The sequence below is a fragment of the Eschrichtius robustus genome, chromosome 4 (assembly GCF_028021215.1).
Source record: "Eschrichtius robustus isolate mEscRob2 chromosome 4, mEscRob2.pri, whole genome shotgun sequence".
Taxonomy (NCBI): domain Eukaryota; kingdom Metazoa; phylum Chordata; class Mammalia; order Artiodactyla; family Eschrichtiidae; genus Eschrichtius; species Eschrichtius robustus.
In genome coordinates, this window is record NC_090827.1 from 122,704,223 (window position 1) to 122,728,832 (window position 24,610).

Here is a 24,610-nt window from a genome sequence, read left to right on the forward strand (position 1 = left end):
ACACGCCATTCTCACCACTTTGAATGCCCTTCCAACCCATCCTTGCCATTTTGTTGATCTTTGTGAAGATATTCCCTGACTGCTTCTAGGTCAACTGGATTAACCTTTCCTTCATCACCTCTGTGCTTTCTATACACCTTTTGCCTACCTATTATAGCACTTAACTCTTTATATTTCACACATAAATTTACAGGTCTGTAATCCTGAAAGGTAGGAACTGTGTCTTTCTCAGTTTTGTACACCCAAGGCCTTATACCACAATGCTGGCCTAAAGTGGGCTCCTGACATATGAATGGATGAATAATATATTGGCTATTTTAAAGATGTTGCATTTTGGAAATACTTTAAGGGGAAAAAAAAAAATATATATATATATATAGATAGATATATAGATATATTACTGGGAGACTAAAGAAGATAACCAATGCTGAAGTCATCTATGAATCTACACTTCAAACTCACTTGATTCTAAATCTAAATGGTAAAAATTATACTTTATTATAGTTTCGTTTACCTCAAGAGCTGAAAGAATCCTACAAGTTAGTTGCAATTCTATTGTCTTTTTTTAAACCTCTCTTCAGAAATATGGTTCTGTTTCTACTGAGGCAGGCTGCTCCGGGAGTAGTATATTGTAACAAGCACCTGCTCAGAAATACTGGGGAAGCATCATCGAATTTCTTTAGTTCTTGCTGCCCAGAGACCCACATATTGCTTTCTCTATGTAATCGTCCGCATAAAATAAGCAAAGACAGAACAGACAGATACAAAGTGAGACTGGCACTGTGATAGCACCACTTTCCACCTGATGACTGTACCGTCATCTGCAATCAATAGAATCTTTGTTATTCACCCATACATTTCCAGACCGACTCTGAAGGGCCAGGCTTAATCTGAAATCAAAATAATGCCAACAACAGCATCATACTATTTTGATGATAAATAAATCATATTAATTTTGATCAGGATTATTACATAATCCAAGAAAGCTCTAAGATACTATTTAATGCTATCAATTGGCAATGAGGGAAGTGATAATGCCTGATTCAGGTGAGGATACAGTAACTCATCTGTTTTGCTGGCCAGAAGGTAAAGTAATATAGCTCTTGAAAAAACAATTTATCAAGAATTCTAAAAGATCCATAGCTTTTAACCCAGCAATTCTACTTCAAGGAGTCTGTTTGAGGCAAACAGTCTTTAATATGGTAAAGGAAAGATAATCTCTACAGTGCAACAGTGAAAAAGTAACTAGATCTCTAAGAGTCAGGGATATGCTATGGTATGTCCACTCAAAATACTATTACACAGCCATTAGAGTTACATAAAGTGTATATGATTTTAATAACTATGGAAGATAAAAGCAGAATGTGGTATAATTACGTCTTGGAAGAAGAAATACCCCCCACTCCAATTTTACAGTTGTTATTACCGGGTGGCAGGATTATGCATGCTTTTTTTCTCCAATTTACTTTCATGTACTGAATACCTTTTTCTACTAGTTTAATAATAAAAGATGAAAATTTTATATAATAAAATTAAGTACAAAATGCTAACCAACATACCAAGCATTTTGGTGGTGGTTGCATGAATATTATATAAAATTACACAAATTTTATTTCATATACTTCTGCACATGTCTTACTGGAAGATACCAGAGTAGTCACCATCATATCTACTGGAGTCACAAAGACCTGGGTTTCAATCCTGGCTGTAAATCATCATATTGGCTCTGCGATCTTGAGTAAAATACTGTACATCTTATCTACCTCAGTGTCCTCATCAAAAAAACTGGGAAAGTAACACTGCCTTCTCAGGCTTGTTGTAAATCATCAAAATACTGTACCTGGCAGCATCTGACACACTGTAAGTCCTCAATACATGGTACCTAATGCAATTGCTTATTATCGGGGGGAAAAAAATAGATGTTATAAGAGACTCAAACGCCAAAAATCAGGCTGGTTGAGTCTCTATGGCCAAAAGCATTTCAAGTCCTGTTTAGTCATTTTAAAGGTATACATGATACCAGAACACCTGTGAATTTGATATTAGCCTTTTGTGAGTACTTTGAAAATAATAAATAAGCAAAATTGCACTATCCAAATTTGGAATATACAAGAGCTTTTATGAAAACACATCATTTAGATATCTCAGCTTGAGTATGAAGAGCGGTAACATTGTGAAACGATGATCTGAGTGAACACTTTATTCTTATAAAAAGTCCTAGACAGGACACAGGACATAAGTTTCTTAGATGGCACACACAGGTCACTCTTGAACTGAGCTGAAAAGTACTGGTCCACCTAAAAGTATGTTTAGAAATAATAACAATTAAAAACGGCTATAAATAAGCCTTCTAAATTAGGTTTTTTTGTTTTTTGTTATTTTTTTTTTTAGGTGGAAAGGAAAGTTTGCTTTATTTCAGATGCCTGCAACTAGGGGGGGTGGTGTGGTAAATTAGGTATTTCTAAAAGAAAAATTTTTTAATGTTATGGAAGATATGCTTTTTTTTTCTGACCTATTTATAGTAGGAGGAAAAAGCAGATCCTTTTATAGTCATTTAATTACTAGGCTACCAGTAAAGAAAAGAGTTGAATTTGACCATTTGGCTGATTTACACTGCAGTTAAAAGGCCCATGGAATGTTAGGAAATTAATATTGTACAATGCTCATTCTTTGCACAACTTAAAGTATTTTCACAATAAAAAATGTTGATTGCAGCAAGTCTGAGCTGAGATCAGTTGGCCACGTAGCCTCACGGGTGGATATAACAGTGCTGTATTGTGAGGTTGCTTCTGCCTTGGTGGTGAGAGGTGAAAGCAAACCTGGCCATAAGGTAAAGTTCTGATCTAACCCAGATATGTAAAACTGGCATCATTTCTTGGATGTCAGCAGACATTCAAAGGATAACCACAGGATACAGATATGGCACAATCTGATTATTCCAAACCAGTTACTGGCCAAGAATCTTCCCTCAATTCTACACACCTGGCACTGGGTGAACTTGACTGATCATGAGCAAATATCTATCAGCTATTTGACCTTTGGTGCATCTTCTGCTTTGGGTCAGCAACAGCTGATGATCCTAGGTAATTGGTTTTCAATTTCTAGTCCTGCCTTTCACCCATAACTTCCCTTAGAGCTTTACACAAAAAGGGAACACCCAAGGGAGTCTACCCATAAGTCAAAAAGGACTGAAATTATGAAAGGGCTTTGAGAGGCTCCTTTTCTCATCAATATCCTCCTCATTTGGCTCCTACTGGCTGCTCGGGGCAGGGAAGCGAGCAGCTGGGCTAGAACTCCACTCATCAGAGCAGTCAAGGGGCAGAGACTGGACCAGCAGTTCTCAGTACAAAGTAGCTCCAATAAGAAGATTCTTCATCTCAAGAGCGGCATGTGATGCCAAAGTCTAATCTCTATTTTTAGAGTTAAGTCTTTCTCCCACCTACAAACTCTTTGAACAGGTCCATTGTGAGGTCTATCAGTCTATAATATTCTCATTAAAGACGCGGCATGCATATGACCATGGGCAAAACAGCCTTGCCTGACTGTACATGGGTGGGCACTGAGATCAAGAGTTCTTATCCGTAACTGCATATGATAAAGCAAAAAAGCAGAGGTTTTACCTAAATGACACCAAGACGATGACTCCTTTTTTTTTTCTCATTAATTTGATGAATTTTAGGGGGGTAAATTGACTGAATCTAACAATTTATGTCATATATTCACTGAAATTGATATGGCATATGTTCACTGAAAACTTATCTTATGTCTGGTCTTAATAGCGTCTCCAAGGAAGAAAAGTTGTACATTTTGACAGCACAAAGAACCCCACAGAAAAAGAAATTTTCCATATTCTTTTCCGACTCCAGTTGGAACTCCTGATTATTCATTCAAGAAGTACTAATCAAGCACCTACCGTGTGCCAAGCACAGTTCTAGGCTCTGGGAATACGTCAATGAACAAAACAGACAAAAAAGCCTGCGCTCATGGAGGTTACATGTCTGGAGACAGACAATAAATAAGAAAATAAATAATAAGATATGTTACAAGATTATACATACGATGGAAAGAAGAGAAAGTAAAGCAGTGTGAGGGGAAAATAAGGCGGGAAGTGAGGGCCAGACCACAATTTAAATAAGGTGGCCAGGGCAGACACACTGAGAAGGTGAATTTGAGCAAAAGACTTATAGTAAGGGAGTGAACCCCTCTGGGAAAAGCTAGGCAGAGAAAAGGCAGAGAAAAATAACAAGGGCAAGAACTGTCTTCTGTGTTTACAATTACCAGGTTCTGCTAATTTTGCCTTTGGAAATTTCAGTATACTGAGATATCCTTTGAGCATATCTCTAAGTGTACATCTGAACAGTAATTCTGCTTCTTTCAGTAACTTTTCATCTATTGATAAATACAACTATGCTTGCATAGTCATAAATATCATTCAGGAAGAATGAGCATAAAAGTATCTAGACTATGGTAAAGAAAGTCTATTAATTTGCATAAGCAAACAACATTTTATTTAGGGGGTAATTATAATTGTAAATCTGAGTTCCTAAGAAATCCCCAAACTTCTCAGTTTCTGATCTTTTGTGAATTAAGTTAGTCTGTAGACAAAGATTATGAGGTACCATGGTAGAATCTTAAATTAAGACAGATCTAAAGTAGCTTGACACTAGAGATGAATTTATTTAATCTTTCTCATAAAGAAGACGTGTAGTGTTCTTTCAGGATTTCCTCCTGCAAACCCAAACCTGAATATACAAAATCAAAGGCTGGTTCTTCAAAAAATCGACAGGATTATTCCCAACTAGAGACAGAATTTGACTTTCTACAAGCACATTAATTCTGCTTCACTGGCAAACTGGTTTTAGGTCCAAGTGGCAAAAAAAGGGATAATAATTCCTGACAAGGACAAGGAAATAAGTTTTCAGTTTTTTTCCTGAGTCAGCAGGGGGATGTAGGACACAAGTGACTTTTTAATGTGTATTTCTCTAAATATACATATAAGACGCAAAGCCCAATGGTACTGTGGAAATCAAAACTTTAGAAAAAGAGGCAAATAAAATGAATAAAATATGATTTTAAAACTAAAAAAGGAACTAAGTGAATGTCTTTTAACATACACTGTAGCAACTATCTATTTCCATTAAAAAAAAAAAAAAATTAGGCCTTTTATTCCAGAGCTTAAGTGAGTTGCAGTTAGGTTTTAAATTTTCGACCAAGTAATAACGCTATATACACTATAACCTAATCCCAATTTTAGGAAGTTATCATAACACTCCAAATATAAGGTATAGCCGTTTCTTTAAAGGCCAAAAACTTACAACTTACTTTTTAAAACACTCTGTATTTCCCTAGTTCATCCTTTCTAATGTCGCAAAAGATATCTTCACATCCTTACAGAACTCAGATCTCTCTCTGCCTGTGAAATGAAAGGCCAAAACTATATTAATATATATAAAGAAAGGGGTGAATAAAAGATAATTTTCTTTATTTACTCTTTATTAAAAAGTTACATTGAGATGGTTGGTTTATGGGTAAGTTTTATTTTCCACTTGTGTCTATGCAACACATATTTTAAAAGAGGATATATTTTTTACTTTTTTAATTAAAAAATAAAAACAATATAAGTTTTAATTTGAGTGAGAAAAGAGAGCTAGAGATTGGGAGTAAGCATTAGAGATTGAGAAAAACCTGCTAAAGTGAAAGTCATGAACAAAAAATGTTAGGTCCTAGTCTGAGTTGGGAGGGAGAAGGGCAGACTCAAAAAAGGGAGGGAGGCTTGGAATTTCCAGTAACGGCAAACCAGTAACTCAGTGTTGCCCCTTTGGTGGCTTGGGAAGCCTCTGGAAGAAGTGTTTCTATGGAAGGTGGTGGGTGATTAGATGCCAAATTTCTCCCACCTTCTAACTTGACCCCTGATAATCTGGAAAGAGTTTAAGCGGACTTGGAGGTGCTAGTCTTCTAACATCTATATGCAAGTGTACATTTTCTGACTGAGCGCTTTCACCTAGTAAATCTTCAGTGTTTCTCAGTATGGTCCAATGACTACGTGCATCAGAATTGCTTGGGGTGCTTCTTATGGCTGCAGATTCCCACCTCCCTAATCTTCTGAATCTAGAAGAGTCCTGTGGTCTGAATGTCTGTGTTCCCTTTACAATTCATGTTGAAATCCTAACCTCCATTGTGGTATGATAGGAGGTGGGGTCTGCGGGAGGTGATTAGGTCATGAGGGCAGAGATCTCCTGCATGGAATTAGTGCCCTTATAAAAGAAAGCTCCGTGTGAGGTTAAAGAGGGAACACGACCGTCTAGGGAGCAGGCCCTTTCCCGACACTGAATCTGCCGGTGTCTTGATCTTGGACTTTCTAGACTCCAGAATTGTGAGAAAACGTTGTTACTTAAGCGACTCAGTCTGTGGTATTTTGTTATAGCAGCCTGAACAGACTAAGAGCAAACAGTAACCCCAAAAGTCTGCACTTCAATACGACTCTTACAAGACTTTTAGACTTGAGCTTGATCTACGTCAAGATCATCATGATTATCGAGCTCCCTGTCTTCAGCCACCACCATCCCTCCGGGTTCTCTGATTTCCTACCTCAAAGATAACATAACTGTAAGGCACATCAAAATCAATTATATCCTACAATCCAATAAAAAACTGCTGGCTAATATCATATTTACAAAAAAAAAATATCAGTGCATTACAACTAGCAAAGACTTCGACAAGAGAGGAAAACTGAAAGAAAGGAAGAGTGGCAGGCAATCTCTTGTACTCTGCGTTAAGAACAGAGACAGGACATTGCACTGTAGCTGCTCTAGGACTCTGAGGATGAGAAGGTAAGCCTACACCTCACTAAGCTTCTCAAGATTCTCATTTATGTGAGCATTTAACAAACACATTAATCTAAAATTCTTTGCCCTTTAACCAGAAAACTGAAACCTAGGAACTTTTCTTCGTAAGTAATGAGCTACTTCAGTTGAAAGATATACTTTTTCAAGAATTGCTTGGAGGATGATAGTTTAGTCTAATAACAGAGATCAAAGATATTTATTTACCTCCTAATTAATAAAAATTTACAAAGCCTTTTGGCTTACGGTGCCAAATTTTGCTGAATTTGTACTGCTAAGAGTTTATCTGGGCTAAGAGTAAGGAGAGTTCTGATTCTTTCTTTCATATTGCAACTCAACAAATACTTATTAAGCACTGACTATGTGCAAGGCATTGAGGAGAGTTAACAAAATAGACACACTCCCTGGTTCCTTGGAGACTTTAAAGTCTTTGGGGGGTAACAGACAAGTGTATGGGAAAGTGGAGGAATAAGATAATAAGGAAACACTCCAATAATAGTACGGATGCACCCTCACCCAGATTTAGACAAGATGAGTAAGTGGGAATAGCATGGGCAGAGACCGAAGCAAGAGAGAGAGAGCACATTCAAATAACTATAAGGAATTTAGTGTGCTTGACCTTCAGATCCCAGGAGTAGGTTTTGAGAGTTTTGAGCTGATGGTCCAAGGTAGGTAGAAGCAAGATTATGAGGGCTCTTACAGACTATGTTAAGACATTTCTTTTTAATCCTAAGAGCAAATAGGAAGCCACTGAAGCGTTTAAATGAATGAAGTCAACATGCTTTTGCTTGTGATATATAGAGGTTGCTCACTGATAAGATCAAAGCAGGAGCTTGAGTGAGTAGCACAGGTTTTAGATAAGGGCAGGGCCTGGAGCTGAAGATAAGGCAGGCGTGTGCAATGTGGATACAGGAAGTCCCCAGTCTGAACATTCTTAGTTGGGGAGTCATTTCATAGGAACTGATCACATGGTCTAATGTTCAATGTATGGGTATATGAGGTTAGTCAGGTGATTTCTGCAAATTACTTTCACTCTACCCATCTGTGAGTATGGGGAATGCAGCAAAGTGTAATATTTCCTCATGGTTTTTGGTGCTTATCGTGATCTTAGCTATAAAATTATGTTCCCTCCTGTGTCAACCAGCGGCGTGCAATAATGTCAGTTTCAGGACTAAGAAAACATTCACCCATTTTCCCAACCAACAGGGCAGAACTTGTAAAGTTCTAAGTTCCCGTGGAACACACTTATGAAGATCCAATAAGTATGTGAGTGGTTACCAAGATTTTACGTTATGAATTTTATATTCATGCCTCAAAGGTAAAATAAACCTTTTTAAAGGACAGGCTTATCTTGCTCTATACAACAGATTTACTCCCAGAAAATTGTGTATAAATTGTTTTAAACAAAAGTGTATTTTGAGAAAGTTTGGGGAGCGTCCCTACCGAAGAGAAATTTAATGATTACTTGTAAAGATCGAACCTTGTTATTGTATTGTATATATTTTCTCAGGTGAGGCACATCTAGACTGGATTGCTTTCACTTCTCGCCACATGAGAGGAGTGTCCCCAGAGTCATCACCTGGAAAGTCCCTGAGTCTCTCAAGAGATGGCACAGCACCAGGGCAAACATTCTAGTAAGCGATGTGCTCCATAGATGTCCTTCGGTTGGAACCCTAGTTTCAATGGACTGGATCCTTAGGGAAGCTGCCTGAGGATGGCGGTATGACTGAACTGCCAATCACAATGCCCTTCTCCCTGGCTCCCTTCCAGCGATTGGTCTAGGGCTAGTCATGTGACAGAGTTCTGGCAATGATGCAGAAGCAGAAGCGGCCAGATGGGACTTCTGGGGACGCTTGCTTGATTTAGCTGACACACCCTTTGGAGTTTTGCTCCTTTGCACTTCTCTTTCCTGCCTTGTCACAGACTGGATGCCTGGTGGCAGCCATCTCATAGCCATGAGAGAGAAAGCCAGAGGCACAGAAAGATGAAATGAGCTTGCTTTCCAGATGGCATCACTGGGCTGCTTCATCAACTCTAGATTGCATGCTCCGGACTTTCGTTGAATGAAACAAGGAAATCTCCATACTTAATTAAGGTTCTATTTGTTAATTTTTCTGATAGTTCGCAACATACTCTTAACGAATATTCTGAATTTCTATTCAAACTTCTCTGAATACAACGTACCAAGTTCTTTGCTACTGAAATACATGGCATGCTGCTGCGATTTAATAATGTGGGTGGGAACAAGCAAGCCATTACCTCTAAAATGTAAATGTTTATAGAGTGACATTTGTAGAGGCTCCTTCTATAAAAGATGCTAGGCCACGTGATCTATTGTGTTGTTACCAAAAAACACCAGGAAAACAAAACCCAAAAACTCTCTACATCCTGCCTAGGCATTCTGGCCACAATTACTCTCACTTAGTTGAGCTTGATTGGTCAAGTATTAAAAATGACTGAGCCCTGAATGCTAAAGCAGGAGCAACACACTGGCCCAAGGGAATAACTGTCCAGAAAAACGAAAGGACAAAATGCTTTGTGGACAATTTTGGGCAAATTAAAGTTACACAATAATAAGCACTGCGCAAACCGGACAAAAGCATCAGCCACCAGGGACTGGGTAGTTCTCTTTAAGCAAACATGTGGGCTAAAGTTCACAACAGCTATACTTATTCAAGGTGCAACCCATCTGGCAGGCTCCAGGATTTTCAGGCTAGTTTATATGCACACGAATATAAATCCTTGCAGGATATCAAAGAGAGCAAAGTTACATTTGTGCACGAGTGTGTATTTATATTGGCACTTAAATGCATATAAACATCGGTAAGTACATATTCCTATTCAAGGGGATAGTTGGTGAGTTTAAAGATCACTAGAGACTTCTCACTCCCACTTGTATATAGAAGTTCCGGCTGCACTGTTTTTTACTTTCTTCGTATATAAATAGTCTTCTATAGTTGAGGAAGTCTCCTGAGCAATAATTTTATTTTATGTGTAGGGGCTACACCTTGGACATTGAACTGAAAATGATGAAACACATAAAATATCTGCCACAATGATTTTCAAATTCCTGTAAGCCATCTGGAGCTATGCCCAGTGATTTGAATCTGCAGAGAAAAACTGAGTTCCAGAGAGATGAGGCCAAGTGCTCACCGAAAGAACAAGAAGAGTCATCAGGGCTGCTTAAATCTAGTTGTGTGGATTATTTAATTTGAACTGTTCAAATTGTTTATCAAAGTGTTTAGAATTGGCCACAGGACTTCCAAATCACCAGTTCACTTTATGACATAGAGGCAAACTTTTCTCTAGGAAATTAAATGGTCTTCTATAAACAGGAGGAGTATTGATAGAAGTATCAGCAACAAATCCAAGTTACTGCAGTGTATGTGAATTTAAAAATAAGCTCAAAGGCTCCAGCTGATTTGTTTACTTAAATATATTGGTTGAATACGTATACTCATAAAAATTACCTGGGGAGTCTGTTTAAAACACCCAGAAATTCTGATTTTCTAGGTCCTATGGGGGAGGGGAGGGCCTAAGAACATGAGTGTTGACAATGGCTAAATGATTCTGACACAGGAAGGCCTGCGGGTCCCACTTTGAAAAACACTGGTCTATGCTGTTCTAGATGCCAGAGACACATATCTCAGACTGCTCAGTCTAGTGAGAGAGACAAGGACACAATTTTACAATGCCTTCCAAACATTCAGAGGGATGTGAAGAGGACAGAAGAAGGCATAAAAAAGGAGGGCAGAAGTGAAACTAAACTCTCTTGCGGAACGAACCAGTTTTCAAACAGCAGAACAGCTAAAGAACAGGAGAAAAAGCGCTCCGGCAGGAAGCACGGCGGGGACAAGCATTCAGTGGGGCATGTCGGAAACTGAACAAGGAGTTTGGACCGACCAGGGCGCCAGAGGAGTAGGGAATGAGGTTGGAGGATTAGGAGGTAGTATCCTGAATGACTTTTCTACCTACGTGGGACTAGTTTGAACTTTTGATCCTGAAGGCACAGGGGGCCACTGAGGGTTGAAGCAGGAGGGGCAGAGTTAGATAAAATTTTTAGAAAGCCCGCCCAGCCATGGTCACATGGAGGACACCTGGGGGAATGTAAGCTGATGGGCAGAGATGCCAGGTAACTGCAATTCTCGTCATGAGAAGAGGCCAGGACTGGTGAAGATGGATAGGCGAATGCCATTTGGAAGATGGTAACCCATCAGAGTAATCATTCCCTACGTGAATTGAAATGAATTCAGCAGAGAAGGTAGAACAGACAGGTCTTAGCAACTAATTTAATGTGGGGAGAAAGGCAAACGGGAGAGTAGGTGGTGGTTCTCAGGTTTCTGGTTTGTCTGACTCGGTAGCTGGTGTTAGCTTTGTGGGTGGGGAGTAAAGAAGTGGTGTTCTAGTATTTACTAATAGTAAATAAGAATGTGTGACTTACTGGTAGAGATTGAAAGAGACACATAGGGGCTTCCCTGGTGGCGCAGTGGTTGAGAATCTGCCTGCCAACGCAGGGGACACGGGTTCGAGCTCTGGTCCGGGAAGATCCCACATGCCGCGGAGCAACTGAGCCCGTGTGCCACAACTACTGAGCCTGAGCTCTGGAGCCTGCAAGCCACAACTACTGAGCCCACGTGCCACAACTACTGAGCCTGCGCTCTAGAGCCCACGAGCCACAACTACTGAAGCCTGTGTGCCTAGAGCCTGTGCTCTGCAACAAGAGAAGCCACCGCAATGAGAGGCCCACGCACCACAACCAAGAGTAGCCCCCGCTCGCTGCAACTAGAGAAAGCCCATGCGCAGCAACAAAGACCCAACGCAGCCAACAATAAATAAATAAATTAATTAAAAAAAAAAAGAAAGAAAGAAAGAGACACATAGGACGTGGGACTTAGAAATGTGGGCTGGGCTGGTATACAAAGATATCTATTTGGAAGTCATCCACATTTGCATGGTGATGGCTGAAGTCACGAACCTGGATGAGGTCATCCAGGGGGAATATTCAGAGGATCAGGGTAGAACCTAACTGGGAGGGAGGTATCACCATTTAAGGGGGAGGTGAAAAACAAGCAGGAAAGAATAAGAAGAGACAACCAAAAGGTAAGAGGAAAACCAAGGAGTATCATGGAAAAAAGGTCAAAGCAAAGAGAGGGTCGAGTGTCACCAAGCAATCAAGTCAGATAAGTGCTGATAAAGAGTGTTCCATTGTGACCTGCAGTGGCCTTTGGGCTGCCTCCTCTGTACACGGTTCATTCATCTCTTCAAATATTTCCTGAGGTCCCCTGGGTGCCAGGTGCTGTACAGATAAACCTCAAAGCTCAAGGCCAGCCTCATCCTACTTTGAAAGCACAGCAAAAGCATTTCCATTTCCTTACAAATGTTACACTCTGCACGATGTGAACAGGAATTGAATTTGTATGCAAAGCACCGGGTGATATCGCACTTGGGCAAACAGCGAAAGGAGGTGGGGTGACATGCTTTAGGAAGATGAGGCTTAGAGGATCACAGAGTCTGAGATGAAAGTGGGGACGGGAAGAAACGGTGTGGCAGCATTACCTCCTCATCCTCTGACCTTTTATTTTGTTTAACCCCTGACTTAACTCCAACATCTGCCTGGGGAGCAAAGTCCTATGCTGAAGAGAAGCAGTTATTTCCCAGTATACTCTTTTGGTATTGAAAGAAGAATATTAAGATGAGAAAGAGTTAAACTCACCAAATTAAACTAAAATGTTTCTGAGCTCTGACTACACTTTTTTTTTAATTAATTAATTTATTTATTTTTGGCTGTGTTGGGTCTTCGTTTCTGTGCGAGGGCTTTCTCTAGTTGCGGCAAGCGGGGGCCACTCTTCATCTCGGTGCGCGGGCCTCTCACTGTCGCGGCCTCTCCCGTTGCGGAGCACAGGCTCCAGACGCGCAGGCTCAGTAGTTGTGGCTCACGGGCCCAGTTGCTCCGTGGCATGTGGGATCTTCCCAGACCAGGGCTCGAACCCGTGTCCCCTGCATTGGCAGGCAGACTCTCAACCACTACGCCACCAGGGAAGCCCTGACTACACTTTTGAAACCTCCTCTTATAGTTATTTAGCATAGTTACTTTTTTTTCAATAGAACAAGTCTTCTAGGGTTTTTTTTTTTTATTACTCAAAAAAGTTTTTTTTTTTTTTTTTAAGCTTTCTGACTCTGCGCTTGTACCTTTCACACTGTGACCAGGATTTTCTGCTCCTCATTAAGGAAAGTGAGCTTGATCCTGTCACAGACCCATTTAGCACACATGGACCCACCACAGGCCCTGCTGACATGTTTTTTCACTTTAGGTAACCTCCTAAGAACTTTCGGTCTCACAGCATGAACTTCTCAGCACATGTCACATACAGATTTTGGTGCTTTTCCCAACCTTCTTGGTATAAAAGCAAGTAGTTCTACTACCAGGGGCTCAAGACAGCCTATTTTTGTTAGAGGCTGCATTGCATGATAGCCTACAATGGTGTGTCAAACTCAGGACCATGTTGAACGCCTCTAAACAGCATTCCTGGAAGGGCTTCCATTTCTTAGAATTACTCTGAAAACTTAAGGTCTAAACCTCCAAAACAAGTTATTAGGAAGCCTGTTTTTATACTTTTAGAAACTTAGAACTGATACTATCCATACTTTAGCAGAGTAAAGCCTATGATTATTTCAGTTATCCATTCACTTGTTCAAGAAATACTGAGTTCTTGCTAAAGATTCTAAGTGTCAAAAAAGATGAAGCCCTTGAGCTCATGAAGCCTACATTCCAGAGGCAGACAGAAACTAACTGGAGGCTCTATAGCGTATCCACAGTCACAGTGATATGCTGTCAGGTGCAAAATTAAAGCACAGCAAGTGGGCCAGGAGTGACAGGACTCCATCAGTTATGGTGGGCAGGGAAGGCCTCTTATATATTGAATAGAAATATGTGAAAATAAAATAAATATTTGAAACAACTAGAATATATTTGACTGCACAATTGATATCTGGTTCTGATCCCCACAATATATTCCTTCCTTCAGGACTTCATCGCTGAGATCTACCAATTGCGAAACCCCATGTTAAGCACAGTGGGGAATAGAAGCATTACACCCCTTCCTGCCCGCAGAGTCCACTAACTAGTAGTGACTATCACACATGAAAGAACACGGTCAGTCATAATAAAGTCATAAAAAGAATTGTGCTAAGTCAGCTGATGGAGGGATTACAAGGCTGTAAGAGAACATGACTTCTGGTAGGACTTAACACCACGGCAGGATAGGGAACAGGGGAGACTAGGAATGTGACATTCCAGAATGAAGGAACAGTGTGAAACATGGGCTAGACAGTGTTTATCCGGAGAGTGAGGATTATTCCAGTTTGGTAAATGTGTTCGACATTTGAAAGTGATGATGAAACCAAGCAGGACCCCATGGGGCCCTCCTGGGCACAAAAGCCTTTCCAGGTCCCCCATTTCTTATTTGCAGGATAAAGGCTTCAGCCTCCTAGACCTTTCCTAAGTTCCAAAGGGCAGAGCAAATGGCTACCAGTCGGGGAAATACGGAATGCAGAAACAAAGGAGGAACAATTAAGAAACTACAGTGCAACAATTAAAGCAGGATACTGGTTCTACCTCAAGGGATATACATAACAATATCTTTGAGTTCTTCTGCAGGAACTAAGGCCTCCCCTCAGGTGGAGGGCAGTAACTTCAGGCCGAGCATAAGATTCCTAGACCACCCCCGTTACCTCGCCATCAGCCAATTATTAGAAAGTCACATACCCTGCATCCCTCCCCTCAGATTTTGCCTATAAAAACTCTTCTCCCCAAAACATCAGGGAATTCGGATTTTTTGAGCACAAGCCACCTGTTCTCCTTGCTTGGCCCTGCAATAAACCTTTCTCTTTTCCAAACTGCAATGTTTGGTTTCGTTTGGCCTTACCGTGCATCGGGCACACAAACCTGCGTTCGGTAACAATGATGTGGGAAATAAGGCAGAAGAGGAAGTAAATAAACACTTCTTACCTATCACTTTGTCTCTCACTGAGTGAGTTCTTTCCACAAGGAGACATAAAGAACCTAAGCTTCATTAAGTCTTGAGATCAGGTGTGTGATCTCAATGAAAAGACGGTGGGTTCAAGTCCCAATCTGAGTTTTGGCTGGGTTCAAGGCCCAATCTCAGTTATGTGGTTTCATAAGTAGTAATAAGGAAAGTTTGTCCTGCCATAAACAAAGCTAGGACTGATTATGTATGCCATTGACTGACAGATACACACACTCACCTAAATTAAGAGCAATCAGCACTTCCTCAAACTGAATGAAAGACTGGAGATGCAGTCTTACCCTTCAGTTTGCAGCTTGGCACGCGGGATCTTAGTTCCCCAACCTTGGACACCAGGGAGACCAGGGATCAAACTTGTGACCCTTGCAGTGGAAGCACAGAGTATTAAACACTGGACCACCAGGGAGGTCCTATGAATATTTTCTTATTTACCCAGAGTAACTAATTCTGCAGGATCTGCCAGCTACCTCTAATTACACCAGCTTCAACCAATAACCACACCGAACTCTACTCTTGAATAGCATTCTTTTATCCTCTGACTAGCTGACAAAAGGTCAACCATACTTTTCTGAGCTTCGTATCACCTTTGTGTTTCAGTTTCTCAAATGTTATTTCATTTGTAAAACTGCTGTTTGAGGCTAAATTAACAAAATTAGCGGCTAAATAACAACCACACCCTGTCCTCCTATACCCTAATAGAGAACACAGAGATAAGCCGGGAGGGGATGGTAAAGAGAAGTTGGGAAGGGAGAAGAAACAGAGGTCTGAAAAGAACACCTTATCATAGAAACATCCTGATAATCTTCTGGGATTGTCATTTAGAGAGCTGTGGAACTCACATAAATGCAGAATTGCGCCCTTTTTTCCTTCCTGGCTGGAAGGCCAAGGGCTCCAGGGTAGTAAGCACACAGGTCAAAGTTTGGCAGGGAAAAGAGTACCTTTGGAAATTTTATGGTCTGGCATTATATATAGGTCAAGAAATATAATAAAACTAATTTCTTTTGTTTCCTTAGAAGACTGGAAATCAAGAGAACTTTTGGGTTAATATAAATAAGTTTTAGTTCCTTCCAGCACTAGAATTCAGTGATTCCTTGACTCTGACCCTGGATTAAATCTACCTTGGTTGAGTATAAACCTGGATTACTGGCTGGTTGCTTTTAGTGATTTTGCACTTTATGGCCACTTCCTCTTAAGAAGTTCACCATTGTGACTAATTTCTTTGGGGGGAAGGTGGAAAGCAGAGGGCCAAGTCAATCCGAAATGGAGCAAACAAACTCACCTTCTACTACCTGGTGAGGAGGACATTTTCACTATTGTTACTGAACGAAACTCGGGTCCGCTTGCTTGTGTGCAGTAAAAACAACGTACTGGCACCGGGTAGTCGTGAAGGAAAAGTGCAGCGTTTACTGTAAGCTGCCAAACGAGGAGTCCAGGACAGCCAACGCTCAAAAAGCCCGAACTCCCCGTGGGTTTTAGCAAAGCACTTTTAAAGGCAAGGTGAGGGAGGAGCGTCCCAGGGTAAGCGAGCAGCTGCCCATGTACAGTTCTCTGATTGGTTGATGGTGAGGTAACAGGGCGGCGTCACAAGGGTTAACATCAATCCTTAGGCGCCAGTAGGTTTTGGGGCTACGTGCTCACGGTCATCAAGTAGTTAATTCCTTTCACTTGGTGGTGGTTTTAGCGTCTGTAAAACAACTCAGGAAATGTGCATCAGATACCATTATCTAGGTTACTTCAGAGAGGAGCCGAAGCAGAGGGTATGGGGGCGGGATCTGTCCCAGGAAGGCCCCATAGGGTCCTGCTCGGTTACACTGTGAAGCATTAGCATCTTCCAAGGTTTTAGAAGATACTTTGACGTTACTGGAGATCTTCTTATATCCATGTCAGTTAAGCGTATGCTTCTAGTAAGTCTATCTAAATTTAAAAGGCAAAAGCTGATAGTCACTATTAATAGATTTCTCTTATTTATTAATAGGATCTATTTTTAACCGTATAATAGTAACAATAGTAATGACACCATAAATTTATTTGGCACTTTGCAATTCACAAAACACTTTTACTAACACTACATAGATTCCTGGGCAACCCACTCTGAGACAAAAACAAATTTGTGGAAACAACTGTTGGCAATGGGCTCACAGATGCCTGGAATTCCCAGGCAGCCAGCTGCATGTGTTCCCCATTTCATTAATTTCAAAACAACAAGGCCATGCAGATTCATGCATATATTATGGCAGGTTTTAACTGTATGTCATGTATCATCTACCTTGTTCCTATGAGGCAAAACGATTGCCTTTTACAGGTAAGAAAATGGAGGCTCTTCAAGGCTCTTAAGAAAAGAAGTTACTAATAAATGACTAAAAAATAGCAGACCTACGATGAGAGTGAGTCCAATTCTTTCCTCCATCCCACAGCTTCTGCCAAGTCATTACAGAAATGCACAGAGATTCTTATCCCTGTTGCTTGGGTTTCTCAAGAGTGGTAACCCAGTTTAGTAACACAGCATGCTCTGTAATTTACTACTGACAAAGCTACTACTAGAAATTTACTAGTAACTTTCAATTTGGTAAAACATGACGAATAAAAAGCAATCAAAGAGCAGTCTTCTCTTTCTTTACAGCCACATGGTTGCAAAGCAAGCTAGTTGTATGTTTGTGGATTTGTGTTAATGATATATACAGCTCATTAATTCCACAAATACTTATTGGACACCTATTATCTGCCAGCCCCTATGTGAAGTGCTGGGTGCACAGTACTGAAAAAGATGGGCACCACCATGAGCCTCACAGAGCTTGTTCTGTTGAATTGGGGAGAGACACATGCTAATCCACAGATGAACAAAAATAACCCACTATGGTGTGAATTGAAAGAAAACAAAAGAATACTGGGAGAGACAATGTTTGGGGGTGGGAAGCTCTTCTAGATGGAGAATGAGAATATCTCGGTAGAGCTGGCACATCAATTGGGATCACAAAAATGAGGAAGAGCTGGGCTTTGAGAAGAATGGAAGGACGTTCCAGGGAGAAGGAAATGCACACTGGAAAGTCTGAAAACTGGAGTTTAGTTCGTGTAAGCGGCTGAGAAACGGTCATTGTGTGGGTAGGAGCAGGCAGGGTGGGGGAAGGTTTGAGATAAGGATGGAGTCCTACACTGCTTCTCAGCCCTTTACACTGCCTCAAGGCACCTGCTCTGCAATCATCTGCCTTCAATCAACTACACTTAAACAACTGCCCTGTAATCCAGAAACTATCACAGATTAAGCAGATAAAGCTAAAAATAGAATAGTATCAATAGATTACCTAAACCAAGGATGCAAGTTTCCATCTTTTTAATGAAGGTTTGCATCAGGTTAAATCATTAATTATAGATACTGATATAGGCACGTGGATGGATAGGTACAGATACATATCTCTAGTATTCTAGAAAAAAGCCTTATCTCTCAAGGTGAGAGGGTAGGGAAACCTTAACTTGTAAATTTTAAGGAAAAAAAGTGAGATTATGGAACTTCTTTTTGTGTGTATTTTTTAAATTAAGAAAATAAACAACAAAATGAAAAAACCTTTTTGTTTTTATGAAAGCCTGGTTTTAAGAATTTCAGCTCGTTAAATTTAGGAAGCTTAAAAAAAAAAATCAAATTCAAGACTGTTCTCTGGACCTGAGCCCAATGCATTTTCATTTGAATGAGAACTGAATATACATTTTTATCCCCTTGGGGCTCTGGGCTGTCAATATTTTACTTTTCAGAGATGGGCAGACACCTATAGATAATCATGATGACCTTGGGTAACATTTTCCCTTATTTAAATCTGTCTTCTTTCCAAAGTATTTTTTGCCTGTTAAACATGATTTTTTTGGGGGGGGGCGGCTCACAGATACGTTTTTAGAAAACAACGATGCACATAAAATTTTTCCTTTTGCACTGATGCATCTGGACCTTTTCTCTTATACGTCTACTCTTTTGTCTCTTTTTGGAAGTGATTTGGAAGCAAAGAAGAGAATGGCTATATAGTTGACCCAACTCTTTCTATTAACGGAGTGTTTTAACTTAGGATTTTTAAGTGGAAGTGAACTTTGTTTGTCTAAGATTTTTTTCAGCTTTTTAAACTCTGGCCCCCTTCCCTAGTCACCTTCGGCTAAACCTGTCATTTGGCAGGTAACAATCTCTAACATAACTGCAACAATCTCTACTGTGGCTGAATTTTCATAGCAAAGAATCTCAGAACTTACCGATTGGTTACAAACTGTTTTGTCATACCTAAGTGTTTGATAGGGCTTTGTCCTGTCCCTTCCCTTCTGTGACAGAATACCTTACATAACCTGCCCCGTCATATTAAGCACACTTGGGAATGGTTCAGGATGGTTCCGTCACCCCCATTTGCCTGGTATCCCTATACTCCTAGCATGTGGTAATTATCTGTGACTCCCCTAGTCCCTGGCTGCCATAGATGGGGCTGACTCACTTGCTCTTTCACTCAGTGAGTGCTTTTCCCATGTCCTTAATTCCCCATGCCACTTTGGAGATAGGGCTAGCATGTTTCTATAAGCCCCAAACTTGATTTTGCATTTCACAGGAAGGTGGAGAAGTTGGGTTTCCCCTGCCCCGCCCCCTTTTCCTTTCCACAGGAAGATAAAGCCAGGGGAAGCCTGTACTGTCTTTATTTCTGCAATTACAATGATCAGCTGCTTCCTGCTCCTCACTTCCAAGTTTCTGTGCACTCAAGTATCAAATCCCAACCAATCTCTACCACTTACTCTGCTAAAGAGAACAAACGTTGACTCTGAGGGTCTAGTTCTCTTTAATTTTTTTTGGATCATCTTTTGCCTTCAATTCTGAGCACTTTTTACTTGCAACCAAGAGACAATATTTTTGTGTGTGTGAATTCTTAAGGTTATCAACAGATACTCAAAGTCTTAGCAATATCTGAATGATACCGAGCATGTTCGTATTGCCCAAGTGCTTTCAGTGACTACTTGGTAACTGCAATCAAGGGTAATATTTTTTAATGAATATCTTAAAGTCTTCAAGAAGTACCTAAGGTTTAAAAAACCATGAATAATACTGTGCATAAAGATCACCTCTTGGACAACCAAAAAAATACCACAGTAAACTCTTCCAGAGTGACTTGTGTTTCTAACGTTTCTTAGGTAACCTCATTTATTATGATCTTAACAACTAGCAGGTAAAGAAGGGACATTTAACAAAAACTTATCGAGAGTGCATAACAACAATATCGTGCTCTTGGCCCCAAGAAGAAGGCAAAGCCTTAGGCTCTTTTTCTGCAAGTGGTTTTCAACCAGTTGAAGAGCTTACAATTTAGACTGAACAAAATATTGACTTAAATAAGTTCTGTTATCCCAAAATTTACAGACTGTTAAAATGTTTGCTTTTTTTTACAGCTCACCACCGCTATTGAAATTTCTCATTCACTCATTCTCATACCTCTTGGTTCTGGAAAAACTCAGGCCATGGGAACTGATTCACCCTGAGGCATGAATGAATGACTGACAGTTCTCATTTTTAATTCTTACTTAAAAAAAATTTTTTTTTAATAATTTTATTTTATTTGGCTGCACCGCGGGGCATGCGTGATCTTTTAGTTCCCTGACCAGGGATTGAACCTGTGTACCTTGCGTTGGGAGTGCGGAGTCTTAACCACTGGACCGCCAGGGAAGTCCCTCACTTTTAATTCTTGAAAGCTGCGTGGTTCTAAGCCCTGGGGGCATATTAGAATCACCTAGCGAGCTTTAAAAAATACAGTATTTGAGAACTGCCTCCTAGAGAATCTGATTTGTCTGGCGTAAGGGACATTGGTATTTTGAGAAAGCTGCCCAGGTAACTCTAATAATCAGCCCCAGCACATATGAAGGATACTCACAATGCACCTGAAGAATACAACAGAAACAGCGTTTCCCTGGGACCACCTACTCAGAAAAGTGTCTATCAGATGATCAGAAGGGGGGCGGTGGAGGGAGTGGAAGATCTGAAGAAGCACTACAGATGACTGATAATTACCCATGTGGAGGGGATTGGTCCTTATCTGGAAAGCCACTCTGATCCTTGCAGAAGTATTTGAATTCTACTAGTATAGTATTAATTCATGTTTTATTAGTCTAAAAGAACCTTGTGATGCTTTGGAATTTCAGGCAAAAATCTTTACAAATATGAGAAATTCAGCTGGTGTGGGAGACTATACATTGAAACAGAATGACTAGCATATATTTAGATAGCATAGCCCTGCTGTAGTAGCTACACTTCCCAGCATTTCCATAAGCTGGTCCTGCGCTGTCTGATTGTCTTCCTTTTGTCCACTTCCGAACTAGCAACATGCCCCCAAATGGCCCACATTTTTTACAGTGGTTCAACTACCAGCAACAGCAGCTGTGGCAAGAGCTCTGGGAAAGTGCCCTGTAAGCCACGATTGTCACCCGCCCGTGTCTGTCCACTTATTACTGGTGGTACTATGGTCTCTTTCCAGCTTTTGTCAAATGCCAATGCCCTTTGTGTTCCATAGTCCAGTGGAGTTGGCAGACAACCAAAATGGAAACTTGATAAGATTAGAGAAGCACTTTCCTCTTTCCTCATTGGTGGGATGCCTCTTTTGTCATACAGATATCACAAAATGACTGATTGTGGAATGAGTATCTCTTCTCTCTAATAGAAATAGAAATAGAAATAATTTTTCATGTTCAAAAGGATACTTCCTGCTTGAATTCTATAAAGAGGTATTATCATTCCCATACTGACAGCTTTATTTTAAAAAACTTTTAAATCACAAAATAAGTTATCATATCCCCAGAATTACTATTTCTGCTACGGCAAGTGGGGAATGCACTTCTCAGTGGGTTGTGACATAGTATTACAGAGCTGGCTACACTCACTTACCTGGGAAGTATTTCATCCCCAGAGAAAGAGTAAGTTGTTGTATACAAATAGTTTAGACTGTTAGTTTAACTACTTTCTGCAAATTTCTTGCATGCGTGTTGTATTTTTTTAAAAAACTTATCACTGAGTGAAATATGCTCCCACTTTATCATATTGATGTTATCATATCAGTTTCCAGATGAGGAAATGGGCTTGGAGCTCAGAAGACCCAAGTCAATTGTAGCGGATGGTGCTGGAACTTGTCACATGCTTCACTGTTGAGTTACCCTCTTCTTACTATTTCCCAGGCCTGTGTTTAACAGCATTGGAACTAGACTTCAAACATCAAAATCCTTCTGATGCCCATGTGTATGTTTTAAGAGTATTAACTGCATTCCTTATTTTATGCTCCTGGTAAAAATGTCTGTATTTTTTTGATTTTTCTTTTTAACAAAGTCCTCTGTCATGCACACTGTGAGAATACAGTAGTCTCCCCTTATGTGCAGTTCCACTTTCCACAGTTTCAGTTAACTGTGGTCAAAATACGGTTTTTCACAAAAATATTAAGTAGAAATTCCAGAAATAGACAATTCAGAAGTTTTAAGTTGTGTGCACCATTCTGGTTAGTGTGATGGCATTTCAGCGCCATCCTGGTCCACCCTGCTCTGAATCCCCACCACCCACTTGGTCCGCTCCTGACATCCAACATCATGGTCATGGCTCCAGGGTCCAGGATCACCCGAAGCAGATACTCCTCCCTTCTGACCTACTGTCAGAAGGGCAATACTGTAGTAGCCCAGGGCTACCTCACAATGCCTATATCATTTACTTCACTTCATCTCATCAGGTAGGCATTTTATCGTCTCACATCACCACAAGGGCGAGCACAGTACATTAAGATATTTGTGAGAGAGAGACCACATTCACGTAACTTCTGTTACAGTATATTGTTATAACTGTTCTATTTTATTATTAGTCATCCTTGTAGATCTCTTAGTGTGCCTAATTTAGAAATTAAACTCTATCATAGGTATGTGTGTATAAGAAAAAAACATAGTATATATAGAGTTTGGTACTTTCTGCATTTTCAGGCATCTACTTGGAGTCTTGGAACCTATCCCCTGCAGATGAGGTGGGACCACTGTAATTTTCCCACAAATGTGGCAGCACGTGATTGACATTGCATTTCCCTCGAGAACTGCAACTTGAAAATGCATAAGACACATGGGTGGGTGGTCTGACGTCTGACTGCTGGCCCGTCTTCCAGCTGCAGAAATGTCATTCGTTTCTGGGATCTTTGCAGGCCAAGAACTTCATCCGGGACATCCTGCCCTTCACTAACTGTTAGCAATGTCTTGGGTTCTAGGAATTTGCCTGACCTGTTAAACAGGATTTAACAGGGTTAATCTTGCTCCCATTCTAACTAGAATTTATGAACATTGCTTACATTCCCATCTATGCCTGTCTAAACTGTGGAATTACTGCCATTTGATGTAATCAGTCTACTCATTTGGTCTGCCTAAGAAATTTTTGGACACATAGTTAAATGAGTTAATAACCAGGGAGTTAAATCTCCAACAGTAAGAATGAACCCTTGCTCTCTTTATTATCAAACTGGTCCTTCCTCCTTCACGTAGATCATGGCATTATTCTCACTCATACTGAACAGGTAAAAGACATAATTACTGACTTCTAGTTAATTCCTTTGCTTTTTTTTTTTTTTGACTTGACTGGGAGCTTTTTGGTTGTGTTGCCATTTTTTCCAGCTATCACCAATACTACAGCATATGAATTCTTCAATATAACTCATCTTTAAATTGCGGTTTTACCTTTTGAAAAGGTTATTAATTATACTAATGCTAAATCTTCTAAAAAATATTGTCAATCTTATGACTTGCTGATTCTCCTTCATACACATTCCCTACCTCCTACACAGAATGGCTTATCCCTTTGTCAAGTTCCTAGACCCTTAAATCTACCAGTTAAAAGCTAATTAATAACCTATCTCTGTACTATGTACCTAGCAAGTCAATAGTTATTGTAGGCTGGACCATAGTGTTGTGTGAGGAATATCAAACTCCTAATCCCAGGATCTGATAAGGATACATCATTAAGAAACAAAACTAACAACCTCATTTGACATTGCTAGACATGGCATATCTCATCAATGTCAGCTCAAATAAGTAGAAGTGAGATTTTCATGCAAACTAGACTCCAGTGCTGTTTTTCATTTATCTTTACAATAAAATTTTTTCTATAAATATAATACAATATAATACATTATGCAGTATAATATATTATATTGTATTATATAATACAAGTTTTCCAATTACTTCATTAGTTCAATTATTCTTTAATGGCAGTCCTGAATCTGTGGATAAGGTCAAAAAATTTAACGCTCTGATTTCATATTTTGCATTTATAGAGTAAATTCAAACCGAGTTCAGAAGAAAGGGGCTAGGTTGTATAGAAATAACCCATCCCAAGAAATCTCAGCCATTTCGTAGGATGACTAAGAGCTTTGCTACTCAAAGGGTAGTGACAACCAGCATCCCCAGCGCCATCTAAGATTAAGAATCTATATTTCTATGGACTGACTTCCTGAAAAAGGGTTCACTTTGATCAGGATTCCTTAGGCGATTTGGATGCACATTAGTTTGAACAACACTGTATTAGAAAATTTAGTTTTCCATCAAGAAAACAACAATAACAACAGGAACATAAGGTAAATGACTTTCATAGCACAGGAAGAGTGGTCTTGAAATAAATTTGTCAAGAAACTGACATAGCAACTTCAAAGCAAAAAAATACTTAATCTGTCATATAGGGGCATTCTCCATGATCTGCTGGATACTAATAGT

General features: G+C 40.0%; 1 protein-coding gene and 1 pseudogene across 3 annotated transcripts in view; both read right to left on the bottom strand.

The window, feature by feature from the left end:
• ELOVL6 (ELOVL fatty acid elongase 6) overlaps positions 1–24,610 on the bottom strand; it is a 137,288-nt gene that overhangs the window by 73,017 nt on the left and 39,661 nt on the right. The window contains exon 1 of one of the 3 annotated variants that reach the window (XM_068543308.1): positions 5,323–5,371. The exons of the other annotated variants lie outside the window; for them this stretch is intronic. The gene's annotated coding sequence lies outside the window, so the exon portion shown is untranslated. Of the gene's footprint in view, positions 1–5,322; positions 5,372–24,610 lie in introns of those variants that run through there. 3 annotated transcript variants of the gene reach the window in all.
• LOC137763851 (large ribosomal subunit protein eL34-like) lies at positions 13,005–13,353 on the bottom strand (annotated as a pseudogene).